The 16,553-nt window shown below is 41.1% G+C and overlaps 1 protein-coding gene across 4 annotated transcripts in view; it reads left to right on the top strand.

Moving 5' to 3' along the window:
• Positions 1-16,553, top strand: part of LRRC4C (leucine rich repeat containing 4C) — a 637,988-nt gene that overhangs the window by 369,489 nt on the left and 251,946 nt on the right. The window lies entirely within an intron of this gene.

Genomic DNA, 16,553 nt, shown 5'->3' with positions numbered 1-16,553 from the left:
ACATTTTTTGTGACATGATTTTTATGCAAGCATGAACTGGCTTCACCAGATACATGGAAAAGATAGCAGAGATGCTGGAAACATATTTGACAAATGCGTAGAAAAATGTGTGTTTATGTCTGGATGAGTGGAGGTTTTCTTTTCTGAGGTCAGTGCATTTAGAGATGGATACAACATGAGGCTGCTGGAGTTCTGTGACAAATCTGACATAGCTTTATCAAGCCGTAATTGTAACTTAGATTGGTAGTAATGGAGACTGAGCAGTATGGTTGAAAAGCAGGAACCCTTTGTTGTGCTGCTGAGGATGGTAGAGTTGGAGGAACAAAGATCAACAACAGCTGTATTTTGTAGCATGAGGCAGAGAGATAGAAGCCCAAGGAGATGGTGTTCATTGGATTTGGGGAATATGTGTAGAATGAGAAAAAAATAATAGCAATTTGCCTAGAAATTATTTCAGTGGTGCACTAAATATGAAGATTGTTGCGGTTGTGTTGTCTTATTTTTGCACAAATAAATATCTGAATTTTTGCTATTATGCTCATTTATATGAGATGGTCTATTAAAATTCTCAAATAATGAGTTGCTCAGGTATACCTGAAAAATTGAAACTTTTCTTAAAAAAATATTCTGATCATGATTGTTCCTGTTCAGTCAGATATTGACAGCTACTCGCCTTAGCAACAGCACCCCCTTCTTTCACATACGTGAATATTGTGAATGTACATACATACACACACACCAACATGAGAACCAGATCCCCATTAAGAGATCCCATGCCATTGTAGAATATGTGTGAATGTTCAAACTAGATGGACAGGACCAGTCACAAGTTCTTTCCCAGCTAATGACACTTGTGACAATTGGATGGTAGCAGCGCTCATGATCAGACTTTGGGGAACCAGGTGTCAACCATGTTGTGGGGTGGTGAGAAGGAAGACCATGTCTTTCAAGATCCATACATCAGGTTTCAGAATTGTCATCTTAAGAGCATATGAAGCTGGCTTACAGCAAATCAGACCATTTATTCGACCCAGTATTGTCGACACTGACTGGAAGGAATTCAATCAGGAGTCTTTCCCAGCCCTACCTAAAGATGCCATGGATTGACCTGGGGCCTTTTGCATGCAGATCATGTGATTTACCACTGAGCTACATCAATTCCCCATCCTGGAGATCCACAGTTTAGAACTGGCTTTGGACCTGCTGTCATATTCATTCCCTGGAAAACAGCACATATGCCTACTGTACCGGTTTGAGCAGGATGCCATTTATGACAAACCAAGTTGTTTCCCAGGTTTGTGTTGGCACTTGATGAGGATGGAACATGTGCCAAGTATTGCAGTTCAAAAAGGGACACATTCTTGTTTGTTCATTCTTGTTTTTCTTGTACAAAAAGAAAAGACTCACAAATATCTTACATGCTGAGAAAATGGAATTACATCCCCTACCTCAATGTCAGAGACTTGAAAAAATTGCCAAATGGAATTTTGTCAGCTCTCCTGAAACTGTTACCACCTTTGGGGCTTAGAAGAAGAGGAAAAATGTTCAAGCCTAGAGGGTAATTTATTTCAAAACCTATAAGCAGCCGAAAATAGACAACTGAAATGAAAGTATCTTTAAAACTACTGTGAAACGGTACGAACTTTCATCTATGAATACCTGAAAAGAATACAGGAAACTGCACCTCCAGCTGATATGGAAGGAGAAGTTATTATCAAGTTGTGTCATGAACCTTTTGCTCTTCATAGCACTCTTCTGTATTTTTGTCAGGTTGCTCCAGACACACGTTCACACTTTTCCCCTTTCTTTGTCTCTTGTTCTGTCTGGTCTAGCTCACACAAACAGCAAGTGAAGTGGTAGAACTGCTGTGGTAGACAGCATAATGAATACTCCTTCGTGTATATATTTTATATAAATAAAGCCCTGCACATATACCTACCTAACACATCAAGCAGAAAAGCAATAGTAGGACACTTCTTGACATTAACCTATGTCTACTTACCAGGAGTAAGCCACAATGACCTCAGTGGGACTTCTGAGTAGACCTGTATAGGCCTGCACTGTTCTGCATGCTGAGAATTGCTTTCTTTATGTATTTATTTAAAAACATTTTAGACCACTTGTTATTAAAATAATCTCCAAAGAAACATGAATGTTAAAACCTAAGCCATATAATTATATACATGGAAGAGCATTCACTCACACGATCCTCCTTTTGTGGACCCAGGGGCAAGGGCAGTGTGCAGAGAAATAACTGGACAAGAGACTTTGATGGATAAAAACAAGGCCACAACTCTGTATTGATTAAAGCAGTTCAAAAGGGTTTAGCTTGGCATAGGGCAAGGATCTGATCGCACAGCCTGTCCACTGTGAGATGTACAAGCCCCTTCCCTGCCTCCCAGCTGGTGTGCTAGGAGGCCACAGCAGGGAACAGTCTCAAAAAGGGGGACCCAGAGCCAACTGGGGATACCTTCCATCCCACTTGCACCCCCTGAGCTAGGGCTAGAGGAATTGAGATATGGCATCCAGCATCCCTTAAGGGGTTCCCTGATCATGGAAAGCAGGGAGGTCCCAACTGGAAATCCCAATGCTAATTCCCACACAAGATAATGTGACAATGTAAAAAACAGAACAACTTAAGAGGGGGAAAGCGTTGCTATGAGGAAGGCAAAGGCAACCTCTAGGAAATACCATTCATCCTGTTGGCAAAAAAAAAAAAAAAATCCTTCCCAGCCCTGGCAAAAAATGACATAGCAAGGGCAAGAGAATGAAAGGGTAACATATCTACTTGAGTAACATAAACTAAGGAAGGGTGAGTGGGAATGTCTTTGCAAAACGGCTGAGGAGCAAAGGGGCAGGCACACTTAAATAGTCCATGGCGGGACCCAAGCAAGCCAGTCTTCTCTCAGTTCTTCCTGCAAGTGCTGCCTTCTCCGGGAACCAGCCCACATGCTGACTGAGTCCTATGAAGGCATCCCATCCTCTCCCTCCATGCCAGGGTGGCCATGCTGCCTGGACCCCACTGACAACATGGCCACTCATAATGGCTCACTCCTCTTGCTTAGCTCTCCTCCTTCCCACCAGGCCACAAACTGGGTACCAGGTGAGTCTGGGACCTTGGTTATTCAGTCTGAAGTAATACAGTTCAGGAAAGATTTCATTTGTTTGAAGTAGACCTCTAGGCTGTCTCTCTGCATATCACATTTCGGCAGGGTTACATTACCACAAATCAGGTCCTGTCTTTCTTACTTAGGAAAAAAATAAATAACCCTTCATGTCTGGATGTTTACTCATTTGTAGCATGTGGTTGCTACCTAGTAGAAATCTTTGCCCCTAGAGAGTCTGGTATCCATTTAGTCAATCTGAAATAAGAACATACAGCCACAGATTTAGGTTGTGTGTAGTAAAGTGCATGTAAGGTTGCATCCCAAAACTGGCTGGTTGGGTTCTTATTTAAATTCAAGGGGGAGGAAATGAAGGGGCCACCAGCCATCACTGCACTGCACCCTGAAGCCTCCCAGCCAGCTTACAATAAGTATTGCACCCTTAAAATACAATCTTTTAAAGTAATAACAGAGCAATCCAAACTATAGAAAGACAATGTAATTTATGCCGGCCTAAGATAGAGAGTAAGTTAACCTATTTCAAACACCTTCCAGGAATAAGGCTACTGCCAGCTGAGTCTGTTCTGAGCCTGGCAGAGGGAAAGCAAATCTTGAAAATAGAGTTTGATTTACATCACCCTTTTTGCCAGTGTAACTTCCACTGGGTTGCTAGGTTATGTGACTAAACTGAAAGGAGTTTGGAATAGAGGTAAGTCTCCCCTGCTCTGCCACACTCCTAGAACACTCCTTCTTGAGACTTACTCAACTTTGGTTGAGCTGGCTAAGCTGGGATGGAGGACTTACACTGATGCATCTCTGGCTGAACCGGGATGGGGGAGATCAGCCAGCGTAAACCCAGCTGAGCTGGAGATCTGCCAAATCCTCAATCACTCATCCCAGTAGGTCTTGGGTTTGGATTGCTACCTAACGTTACCATTTTTTAACAGAAAATCTCATATGTTTTTCTTAATTCCTATAAAACTTATGACGTATTTTTCAAGTTCAAGTTCTTGTCAAGTTCTTCCCAAGTATTTGCCGTGCTTTTACTATTTTCAGCAGTCTTCAAATTCAAAAGAATGAATCAATCCTTACTTTTTTAATGGTGATCATCCTCCATTTTGTACCTCTCTTCTTCAATTTCAACTTTTTGTTTTGCCTGCATTTCCTCATCCAACCCCTCCAAAACTACTATTTCTATGGCATGTGTGTGTGGGGGTAATTTATGGAAAACAATTTAATAAATTATAGTACATTACCATATATTATATTCATGATTCTATCATAATTAATAAGTGTGTACATATATATTTATCCAAAATATGTATTTGTGATTCTTAGAAAAAAACAGGGAGGGGGAGAGAAAAAGAGTACACTTCCAGGGATAATTTTCCTAGTGCTTTGTGCCTTTTCCTTTGTTTCTGGAGTTCTCATTTTCTACATTTTTTCTCGTCTTACCACCTCAGCTTGATCTATGTCAGGTATAGCCAATATGGTGCCCTCCAAGTGGTTTGAATTACAACTCCCATCATCTCTGACCATTGACCATGCTGGCTAGGGCTGATGAGAGCTGAAGTCCATAACACATGGACTACAACACCCAAATTTATGTTAATTAATGATTATTTCTCTTTTTTGTCTTTATATTTTATTCCCACATTTACATATGAAGAGAGCAAATCTATCTTCTCTAGGAGGAGTTTGACTGAGGGCACTAAGTGTTGCTGGCAGGTGTTGTTCTGCCAGCAGAGGCAAGCTCCAGGGAGCCCCTGGTATGCTGGTGGAAAGCATCACCTGTGTACATTGGCAGTGTTTCACTGGCTGTAGGACCAAAACAAGGAAGAAGGCCTTTTGGTTGTGGTTGCTTATGAAATATTCTCCCCAGTGTGTGTTGGGGCCATATCAGGAGGCAGCCTTGAACATGCAGGCTCCAAAAAACCCTCCTTTTTCTCTGACATACTGCAAAAAGTCTGAGATATATGCTAGCCCTAGAGTTGGTGTCCCCACACAGCCATGAAGCTCACTGGGTGACCTTTGGCCAGTCACTGCCTCTCAGCCTCAGAGGAAGGCAATGGTAAACCCTCTCTGAATCCCGCTTACCATGAAAATCATATTCATATGGTCGCCATAAGTCGGAATCGACTTGAAGGCAGTCCACTTCCTTCCAGAGCTGGTGTAGTCAATTTCCTTTCCATTGTTGTCAGTAAGACACTTTTAAAACATTATGGAAGAATAAAAAAGGGGGGAAAGCCACCTCCTATCCTGGCTGAAGCAAGCTGCCAGGGCGTAGGGAGTAATGCTGGGGCTGGGCAGCCCTCACTGGGGAGAACATTCCATATGGAGGGAGCCACAGTTGAAAGGCCTTCTTCCTTGTTACCACCCTCTGAATCTCTCTTGGAGGGGGGCACCCAGATGTGATTCAAAGATGGCTGCTGTTTCCCATCTTGCAGCATGCTGGAACAGCAATCTTCAGTAGGTTTGTGGAAAAACTTACAGAATATTCTTATGTGTGCTCTTCTTTCTTTTGCTGCATGTACAAATACTTCTCTGAAATATTTCCCCAAATGCCTAACAGTTTCTGAACGTAGGTTTGTTTCTTGTATCAACAAGAATAGAGCATATTTTGATTTCCTACTTGATTTCTTGAATATTTTGCCTCCAATATGTCTGTTGGGTTCACATTGGTTGTCCTTCAGGATACAGGTCTGTTGTTACGATACAGTTTCCTGTATCTAAAAACATTATATTCTATAATCCTGGAAGATTTTTTTTAAAAAAACTGGTTCCATTCCGTAGACACTAAAAAAGTGTGCTGTTGTATTGGAGAACATTAACTAGCAAATGCTGCAAAAGCAGTTTGGTTACCAGGTTGTACAAAAGTCTTGAGCATTAGACTAAAGAAGCTACATTTGTGAATGGCAAGAAAGAGGTGGAAATATATACTACTTTATAAAGAGGCCAACATTGGAATCAATAAATTCCATCACAATCTTTATTTTATTTACAGTTACCTCAGCTGGAGATGTTAAAATTGTAATGTGTGTGTGTGTGTGTGCTGCTTCACTTTTTATCCCAGAAATTCATTTGGCTTTCCATGCCACAATTGTTCCTCAGATGTTCATTATTGACTCTAACATTCACCCCTGGGGTGAGTCTGAAGGTCCAGGACCCAATTGTTCACGATTGTTTCTGTTTTGGCAGGTTGCTGGACGGGGATGGAGCAGTTTCACAGCCTACTCTGCAGCCATGGCATGATGTTCTAGGCTGGCCGTGGGGCTGCAAACGCACATTGGTTCACAGCCAGGCCTCTGATGGTGGCTGGGTCGACAGAGTATGCGCTGGGGATGGGCTCCTATCCATGTTGTTCCAGCAGGGTTCAGTGCGGAAGGTCCCGCAAGTGGTGGTCATTCCCCGGGGTGGGAATGACCTTGGTTACTCAAGGGCAAGGCCCTCAGTGGCAGGCATGTGAGGACATGCAGTTGAGGCCACGATAGCCTCTGGTCGTCTGCCGTGGTCAGACATGGAGGGCAAGGCCCTCAGTGGCAGGCATGTGAGGACATGCAGTTGAGGCCACGATAGCCTCTGGTCATCTGCTGTGGTCAGACATGGAGGGGTCATTCCCCTGGGTGGGAATTACCTTGGTTACTGAAGGGCAAGACAGGTGAGGACATGCAGTTGAGGCCACAATAGCCTCTGGTCGTCTGCTGTGGTCAGACAAGGAGAGCAAGGCCCTCAGTGGCAGGCATGTGAGGACATGCAGTTGAGGCCTCGGTAGCCTTGGGTCGTCTGCTGTGGTCAGACATGGAGGGCAAGGCCCTCAGTGGCAGGCATGTGAGGACATGCAGTTGAGGCCTCGGTGGCCTTGGGTCATCTGCTGTGGTCAGACATGGAGGGCAAGGCCCTCAGTGGCAGGCATGTGAGGACATGCAGTTGAGGCCTCGGTAGCCTTGGGTTGTCTGCTGTTGTCAGACATGGAGGGCAAGGCCCTCAGTGGCAGACATGCTTGACATGCAGTTCAGGAGGCAACAATGCCATCTTCCTGATGGACCTGCAGAGGGGTCTGCATAAGATTCTTATCGGGTGTGGGGTAAAGGGAGACTAAGCAGAGGCTTGTCCCCCTTTTGTGGCAAAGAAGTGCGGGAAAAGGTTTAAAGGGAAAGGGCAGCTAGGTGACACCTTTAGGCACCTTTGGGGGCGATTGGCGGTCCGGGGGCCTGCAGCTCAGGGCTATACGACCCGGGGGGCAGAACACGGGCCGCCTTTGGGGCCAACGTGCCTCATCCGCTCAGAGTTTCACGGCTCCGGGGGGCGGTGATGCGGGTTGGACCCCCTACACATCTTCAGGGTGTGGCTTGAGCTGGGGTCTGGCACAGGGCAGCCCCGGGCTCAGGCAAGGTTTGGTCGCCCTATGGCTGCAAGCAGGCTTTGCCTGGATCATCAGAATGCTCCCGCACTTGATTTCCGCTCTGCAGGTTCATTATTCTAATTGATTCCGTTTAATAAAGTGGCCCATGATTTAACCCAATGAATGGTGTTTGTGTTTTATTTCGGCAATAGGCCGCAATCCTATATGGGGTGAGGCACCGATGGCATTGGACTGTATCCAGAGCAGTAGGCCTGAATCAGCCTTCCACTCTTTAGTATATTCCAAGCAAGTGGTCTAGGTAATTGTCTCAATCAGAATTCAGGCTGTTGGAGATCTAAATCCATGCAAGCTTCAGCCATGTTTTTCACCCATCTTCTCTTTCTTCTCTGTGCAGTCTCCTACTCTGTACTCACTCCTACACCATGTTCAGAAAGAGGATAATATAAATAGATTGTGTGCCAGCAGCTGGATATTCAAAAGATAACAAAATTAAAATCTGCACAATCCATGTGACAGTACATCACACTCCTGCTGCTTACCAAAACATGGATAAACTTTTGTGATCATAAAAGAGAACATGTGAAAATACTCTCACAAATTTCAGAGCATCCCTGTTCAGCATCTGCTGAAATCAGCAAGAGTGGTGATGTTGGGCAACATTTTTATTATTAGATTGTAATACTTAAGATCAGAGAATGCAACTGATAGGGACAAATGCTTCTGTAGTTTGAAAACTACTATAAAAAACCACATGGGGTGACAGCAAATGTTTATGCTTACAGTCCCAGCAGCAGGAATGTATTGTGTTGCCATAAGACTTGCGCAGCTATGCTGCAGGACAAAGCAGTTGTATCATATAAAATAATGATATGAAGAGTCCTTTCCTTTTCCTTTCTTTTTGCTATTCAGAAATTTCCACTATTTTTTTGGGGGGGGAGCTGTAAATGTGCTTTAAATGTCTCCCGTGTGTGTGCGGAGAGAGAGAGAGAGAGAGAGAGAGAGAGAGAGAGAGTTTTGTATATATGGCTGAACTACCAGTTGGGGTGTGGGTGTGTTTGTGAAGAGATCCATGGAGTCACAGATGTCATAGTTACTGATCTTATTAGGAAAGTATTATCAGGCCTTTTTCTTTTTTTGCCAATATTGCACAAAAATCATGATGCACTTTGCTTTTCAAATCAATGAAGTAAATTGCTATGATGTTCTGTTGTATTAATCCACCAATGTGTTTTTTTTCTCCATGGGATAAGTGTTGTTTGGTTTATTGTTCCTGGGACTTCAAATCCTTCTTTGTCTACTGTTATGATGATATTTTGTCAGGCAATCCATTGTGGCTGTTTGATAACAACCATATTTTAAAAATGAACTCTATTATCATTTACTTAGATTTATTCTTATGCTTTAATTTGCAGCTAATAGGAAAAGAACTGTAAATGCATTGTGTGCAATTGCCTTTATAAAAAAGAATCTCAATCAACCCGAAACTGAACCCTTTTTTCCTGGGTCCTGGCCCTTATTGTTATTTTAAATGCATATTTGTTCAAAAATGCTAACTGAAAAACCAAAAATACTAAGTGGATCACACCAAAGGCCCATCTACTCCAGCATCCTGTTCTCACAGTGGCTAACTAGATGCCTATGGAAGCCTGCAAGCAGGACCTCAGTATAAGAGTACTCTCCCTATTTATGATACCCAATTACTGGTTTTTGTATTTGGACCCGGAATCATTTAGGACTTTGTAAAACAGTATCACCACTGTGAAATGATCCTAGTAGCATACAGGCAGCTGCAGAGCTTTTAATATAGGCATTATATGATCCTACCACACTCCTTTATCCGACAGTGGCATTCTGTGCTATCTGAGTCTTCTGGGTCATTTTCAAAAGTAGCCCAGTAGAGTGCATTGCAATAATACAATAATGAGATAATCAGAGCATGGGTTATTGAGACCAGAGTATTCCAGTTCAGGAACATCCACAGCCGGTGAACTAGTTGCACTTTTCTAAATTTTGTGATGCATTTCTCCAACCAGTTCAATATAGCAGTGCCATTTTCACAGCAGCCCTGTGTTTCGTATAACACTTAGTTTTTGCCCTTATTTACAGTACACTTCAAATAACACATCAGTAACATGTGGAGATTATGATCACAGGATGAGCCTGGATCACATTGTTACTTCTCACAGCAGTGGCCCTTAATGAAGAAATTAGGGAACTTGTCTGGGAAGAATAATTTAGGAGAACATCACAATCAAAACATTTATACAATGCCAACATGATGTGGAGCTAGATAATGGCTATTCAGCACAGGCAATCTCTCTTTTAATCACCAGCATTGTTCCTTTTCCTTTTTTTATATATAAATCAGTGCAACCAGTAAGGAACACCACATAAATGTGATACTTCCCATATATGATTTGTGAGATAATCTCCACGTAGGGGGAAAATGTGATCATTGTCATATATGGAGCATGAATTGGGAAACTAATGTTCACAACAACCTATTTTTCTCCACTGTGAGATGCTCCATCAGTCATTGTTTCAAAAGATGCACAGATGCCATAGCTTCTTTTACACTGATCATCAGACATTTCAATGGAGCAATTTATCTCCTATTGAAAAGAATGCATATAAAATACAGACATCTTATATCACAAATTGTTACTGTTGATTGAGACTTGCGCTGTTAACCCAGCTGGACTGCTACAAAAACAAACAGAAAAAGTCTCTGTGGGGAATAGAATCAAGTTAACAAGGAGCATCTACAGCAGTTTAGTATTTTCCTTTGCAGGAAATAGTTCTATGTTCCCAACCAGACCATACTTGAAATTAGGGTTTATTAGCCTAATTCAAGATTGCATGAAATATGACTGATAGACACATTCAAGTTCCGAGTCACATACACGTGGTCTTTGGCTTCTGCATAGAGCTTTGGAAATAACAGATTTATTTTAAAATGAATTTTTAACCCTTATTATTGTTTATTTGGGAAATGAACAATGCCATGATTCAGAGAATAGACAGGGAAGCTGAATTTTGCACAAACACTGCTACAATCACATTATAACAGAGTGCATTTGAACTGGGGAGCAGAAGCCTTTCACTGAGCAGATTGTTTATTAGGAAGGAGCTACTTATAGTGCTGATTAGCTGTTAAACAGGCACATATCAGGTCTGGAGAGCAGAATCCTTTAACTGAGCTTATTAGTTGTAAAGCAGGGCATAGATAAGGATGGAGAGCAAAAGTAGCTGAGCGTTACTGGAAAAGCAAGTGTCTGCCCCACAACAGCTGTGTTGGGTGTGGAGGCCAATTGCTGGATTTATGTACTTCCCTCATGAGAAACTATCCAGTAAGCCTGATGCACGAGTGGCAATCTGTTTCCATGTATGGATTTCTGCCATGTTCTAAAGGCAGAAATCCATGTAACTAGGTGGTATGTTGGTGTTTTCTTCCATTCCCAGTTTCTCAACTCATTTGATTATTCAAGCGGTTGACATCACAGAGAAATTATATCCACCATATGCGGACTGGCATTTACAATATGCTTACAGTTTTAATAGGCAACCAATACAAAATAAAAGCTGAAGCCCTCTGGCTCATGGTAGATTTCCACAGTGTGTGCAAGTTCTGAACATTTGCCCCATCCCCAATGCAGCTTCGTAGAGAAGCAGCTCCCACGCTTGTCTCTGTTCTTGAGAGAATATAAATATAATATCTGAATGACTGTGATCCAAAATCCAAATTAATGGGCAAAACCTCCTAGTGGCATTAGATAAAAAGGAGAAGTAGATGCAATGATAATTGTGGGTTATCAAGCTCTGCCTCCTTTCCTGGGTGATGTACAGAAATCGGAATGTTTTGACATGATAGCATCAAAATGCTTGATATGATTATGATTACCCGGCCATGCTCCAGCAGTTAAGAGACCCCAGGCTTTTTGTTCTTCCCAAGATTTCAAGGGGGGGGGGAATCAAGCAAGTATGTCATAGCATTTACCTAAACAATAGCTCCGCACCCAGTACCCCACCAATATTAAAATTGCTTGGATTTTTAGTGAGAAAACCATGACACTTAAATCAGATTCAGTTGTAAATGTGGATTTTCCTTTGGAGGAACTAAAATATCTAAATAACTTTAGAACCACATGGTCTAGGGGTGTGTAATGACCACAAGATTGAGTTCGGATCCCACTTAATCTATCCTCATGTTTTGTGGGCAATTGGTCTGAAAACTGCGGACATAAGAGAGAGGTGTTTCTGGGTAATTAACTTGCCAAATTACAGACAAATATGTTGGGGGGCGGTTGTGCTAGCTGATTTTAGACTGGGAAGGACTGAAAAGGATTTGCTGTTCAGGTTTTTTAAAAATCCCTTCTGATTACAAGCTAGACCTGTGAGTCATGAAGGAGGTATCCCTTCCTCTCCTGGTGTCTGTTTTAAGCTTAGTGATACAAGTTTCATTCTTAGAATGTTGTTCCATTTTACAAAGCACTAGGATTGAAGAGTGCAGATAAAATAATTCCTTCTAATTCTAAGCTAGACCTGGCTGTCAGTTGCAATCCAGTACGTCCTCCCTGCTCTCTATCCACTTTGGTGTTTGCTCTCCCTTTCACTCGTCATCCTGCTCTGGCATTATGGTCAGTTTAGATATATTACTTCCACTTTCAGCTGAAGCTGGGCTGCAGCTTTTTCTTTTTCTTTTGGTAATGTCTGTATCATAAAAGTGCCACACAGCACTTCTGAGGTCCCTGCTTCAACTCACACCACCTTGTAGAGATCCTCCTTCACCTCTGAAAAGCTCCATGTATCTCCGAGGCACCCTGCTTTGCCTCAGGATTCATCCAAATCTGATGCACATCTTTAATATGGTCTAACTTTAACACTAAATTCAGTTGTAACATCAAGAGATGCAAAACTAGATTCTAGAAACTAGAAAACAGTATTTACTCTTTCTTAAAACATTTTTTTAAAGTATGTGCTTTGAACTTTTAAAATTACAAAAAATATTTTTTAAAAGAAGTTAGGAGCTGCAGCTTTTAGGAGTCTCATTTACACATACAAAGCTGTTCTAGATACAGTCTGATATTCCTTTCAACTTTGCCAAAAATATACATTTTAGGAAACTTTAATATTGCTCCAATTTACATTAAAGTGTGAATTTCTAACTAGTTGTAGACTTTATACACTGAAAAATAGAGATAATATAGTCACTGAAATAGGTATGATTAAGCACACATCAGAGCTCTAATATGCTGAGACTAAGGCTTTAATTTCCACTCTTAAATTTTATTATTTTAATATGGCTATTATAATTTATCAGCTAATAAACCAGAGAAAGTAAAATGACTAGCCCCTCAGATCATAGCTTCAAAGCAATTGCACTTGCAAGCATTTAAATTAACTGCAATTTGAAAAAAAGGAAAATTATATTTTTGTGTAATAAAGTAATCCAGACGTATATGCCATTATCTTGTGTTCAAGAGAAATGGACATTGCTGTGCAAACCCCCCTTTCCTTTTTATAATGTCATACAAATACATTTAGACAGCACTCAGACTTAGACAGATTTGCCAGATTTACAGCACAATCCAAACCCAAGATCTGCTGGGATGAGAGAGTCTGGAATACATGGATCTCAGGCTGCCCTGGTTGAACTGAGGATTAGCCAGTGCTATGCCAGCGTAACTAACTCATCCCAGCTCAGTTGGGGATATGCAAGTATAAAGTGTAACTCCCTCAGTTTGGCTGAGCTGAGGCTATGCTGGCTGGCTCAGCTAGTGCAACAAGTTGGCAAAACATGCTGGGGAAAGTCCCAGAAAAGGGGCGTGGCATGGTGGGGGGTGAGACAGGGCAAGGAGAGATGTACACCTATTCCAAGCCCCTTTCACCTCAGTCACATGACCTGGCATCTTGGCAGAATTTATGCTGGCAAAAAAGTGGTGTCAGTCAAACTCTGTTTTCAACTGAGAAGACAACTGTCTTGTCTTCCCTCTGCCAGGTTTGGGCTGGCCCAGACAGCAATAGCCCTGCTCTTGAAGTTTGGAATAGTTGTAATTTCATGGCAGATTAATACAAGTTAACATACTATAAATTCTGCAAGATTCCTATACTTAAAATTGCTCTCTTGTTAAACAGTGAGTGAGATCAAGCATGAGTTAACAAAATTTTAGTCTTATTTATTTCAATTGCATGTAAATAATCTGTAAACTAACCTTGGCAGGATTAGGACCATGACTGCTCTCTCAACAATCTCTTATTAACTTATTATGTCCATTAATCTCATAATCACCTCAACAAAAAACACTAGTGCTGTTGTCCCAATACTGGGAAAATATTTTATTTTGTATGCAGTTTTGAAATAATGCAATGATTTTTTTAAGTGTATGGTCCACTATAGATAAGGATGCTTGAAGAATTCAATCTCTGTGAATTCTGCATCTACCCCTGCTTGATGCAATTATCCCTTGGATTTTGCACTTTACTGAATTTTATGACACAGATCTCACCTCAGAAAAGTGCCAAAAAGCATTTTAAAATGTAAACATTGAGATAAAATACATTTCTAAATGTGCATTTTGAGAAAATATATATTTTATGAGAAATACAAATTTAACATAAAATAGTTTTCTTTTGAAATCATTCTTAATCATGCACATTTGACAAACCATAAAATAGACTGATTCTTCCATCCCAAACTAAGGATGGTACTATGTATTAAGTAGAGTCAGTATAAACTCATGTGGTAAGTATGTAATCCTGGAACAGCCCATTCATGGTTTTCTTTGTGAAGTCAGATCCGGAAATGATCTGTGAAGGTTGGAGATATGACTGCTCTTAAGGTCCATGCATTAACTATTTCAATGGTATATTATTGGCAGGCATGCAAAAACAAATGATTCTAACAAGAAGAAATCCATCATGGATCCATGGTTTATGGAAATCCATATCCATTATACAGAAGTGATCAGGAATGTTTTAGGCATCCCATTGTGAGGAAGGAAGCAACTCTTCCCATTAAATCTGGACCTAAGTCTGTGGAACTAAATCTGTGTATTATGTGAACACTTTAAGTAAAGCTGTGCTTAATGACTGCTGGGAAACTTCAGTCATTACAAAGCACAGGGGATCCAAAGCATCTTGGAGTGAGATGGGACCATTGGCTTTCTTTTTCCTGTAAGCACAATTCAAGTTGCACCCTTTGTCATAGAATGGCCTTAACATCTATTATTTCATGTATTTCACAACAGTTTTATGTTAATTTCTAACTCCATCAAGGTAATTTTATGTCATGCTCACAAAGCAAAAGGAGGTATAGACATAAAACAGCCATGGATCTCTTTCTCTTGCCATTAGGCTTGCCACTGCATCTTCTGGCAACATTTTAAGACTTTTTGTTTCAGTAAACTACACAGACTATTAGACATTAACAAATCCTAACTGACAAAAGCAGCACAGAAGAAACAATCACCATGAAAACCGTACAAACTGGGAGGCCTTTGCAACCTTTCTAAAAGCTGTTCAGATTTCTATCAGGATAGCAATCCACAGGGATGATGCTAGGGGGATTCTGTTTTCCTTAGGATGCTCAGAGAAACTTCTAGATCTTCCTAGCAGGATAATTTCAGTGAAGGTTGCAAAAGAAAAACCCCACAAGAGAAAAGGTACTTGGTTGTACACCACTAAGTAATACAGATTAAGGGCAAATTCACGGATATTTGCTCATGATACACAACAGCAAATGTTAACTTGTTAAGTTATATTGAAAAGTAGACTGAGAATAGTAGTGATGATAATGGCAAAATGAGTGGTTTTCAGGCTTTATTAATATAATATAATTATTTTATTAATTTGCAAATTTATAAACTACTTCACAACAAAAAATTACTGAAATAGTATACAATAAAATAAAATACCAAAAGTTACAAGTTCAGTATCCTAAAATCAAGTTAAGCATTTCTACAATTGTGCAATTAATATTCCATAAAATGACTGGGTTGCACCTCAGGGAAAGCCTTCTTAAACAAACAGACAAACAAAACACTCCTCAATAGCTGCCTAAATATCAAGATGCTAGGTGCGTGCCTAATTTCAGTTGGTAATTGATTCCAGAGAGCTAGAGCTGCAACACTAAAAGCTTGATTCTAGTACATAATAAGTGCACCTCTGGGGCAAGCACTACTCTCACTGTATTTTTTAAAAAAAATATAGGGGAGCATTCAGAAATATGATTCTCCATCTGTAGTCAGAAGTGATATATCGCCCCTTCATTCTTCTGCCAATTAAGGCTGTGTACACACTGTGTGTTAATGTGTATTCAGTGCAGGATATAGATGCATTTTGAGGCTGCTGTACAGATATCCCCATGTCGTCCCTGTCCCACACTATTCATTGCTCTAAAGTGCTTTTTGCTGGAATGGCTATAATCTGTTTTGTTCCAAGAATATACTTCTCAAGTGCTTGCTGCATGAATGTTTCCTCAGGTGACCTGTGCCTGAAAGCGCTTCCTCAGGTAACCTGCTATTGGGCCAAAACTTCTGATGTCACAGCATGTGACACTCCACCCCATTTCTATGCCCATTCACCTTTCCCCATCCTTTTCCGGTAAAGCTGAGGGTTGCTGCTTTAATGGTACATTGGTCAACAGGAAGGGAAGAGGCATTTCATGGAAAACACAAGAAATCCTCAAGCTGCTTGATATTGGGGGGGGGGTTCAAGAACAGCTTAGAAGCAGCCACCAAAATTATTGTACATTTCAGCATATCATTGGAGAGATGGAAAAGCAGGCAACAAGCGGTATATCTGTAGATCAATGCACCAATTTCCAGCCTGTCTCTTCCCAATATCCTTGCTTTCAACAGACCCACTTTTTTTTTTTAATAAAAAGGCTGGTGGAACTGTGCATGAGCAGCTACTGCAGGGCATTACATCATTTCTGGCAGCAATCAGAGGGTGTGGAAACAGCAATTCAAAGGGAGGGGAGTAGAGAAGACCAATGTACTCTGTTTGACAACCTGGCCCACCAGTGCATGCAGAGTGCATGGATGACAGCTGCCACTTTAACAAACATTATGGTGGGAAGGTGTATA

The sequence above is a fragment of the Rhineura floridana genome, chromosome 2, assembly GCF_030035675.1.
Source record: "Rhineura floridana isolate rRhiFlo1 chromosome 2, rRhiFlo1.hap2, whole genome shotgun sequence".
Taxonomy (NCBI): domain Eukaryota; kingdom Metazoa; phylum Chordata; class Lepidosauria; order Squamata; family Rhineuridae; genus Rhineura; species Rhineura floridana.
The sequence above is the reverse complement of the archived record's forward strand: the minus strand, read 5'-3'. Positions and strand labels throughout refer to the sequence as shown.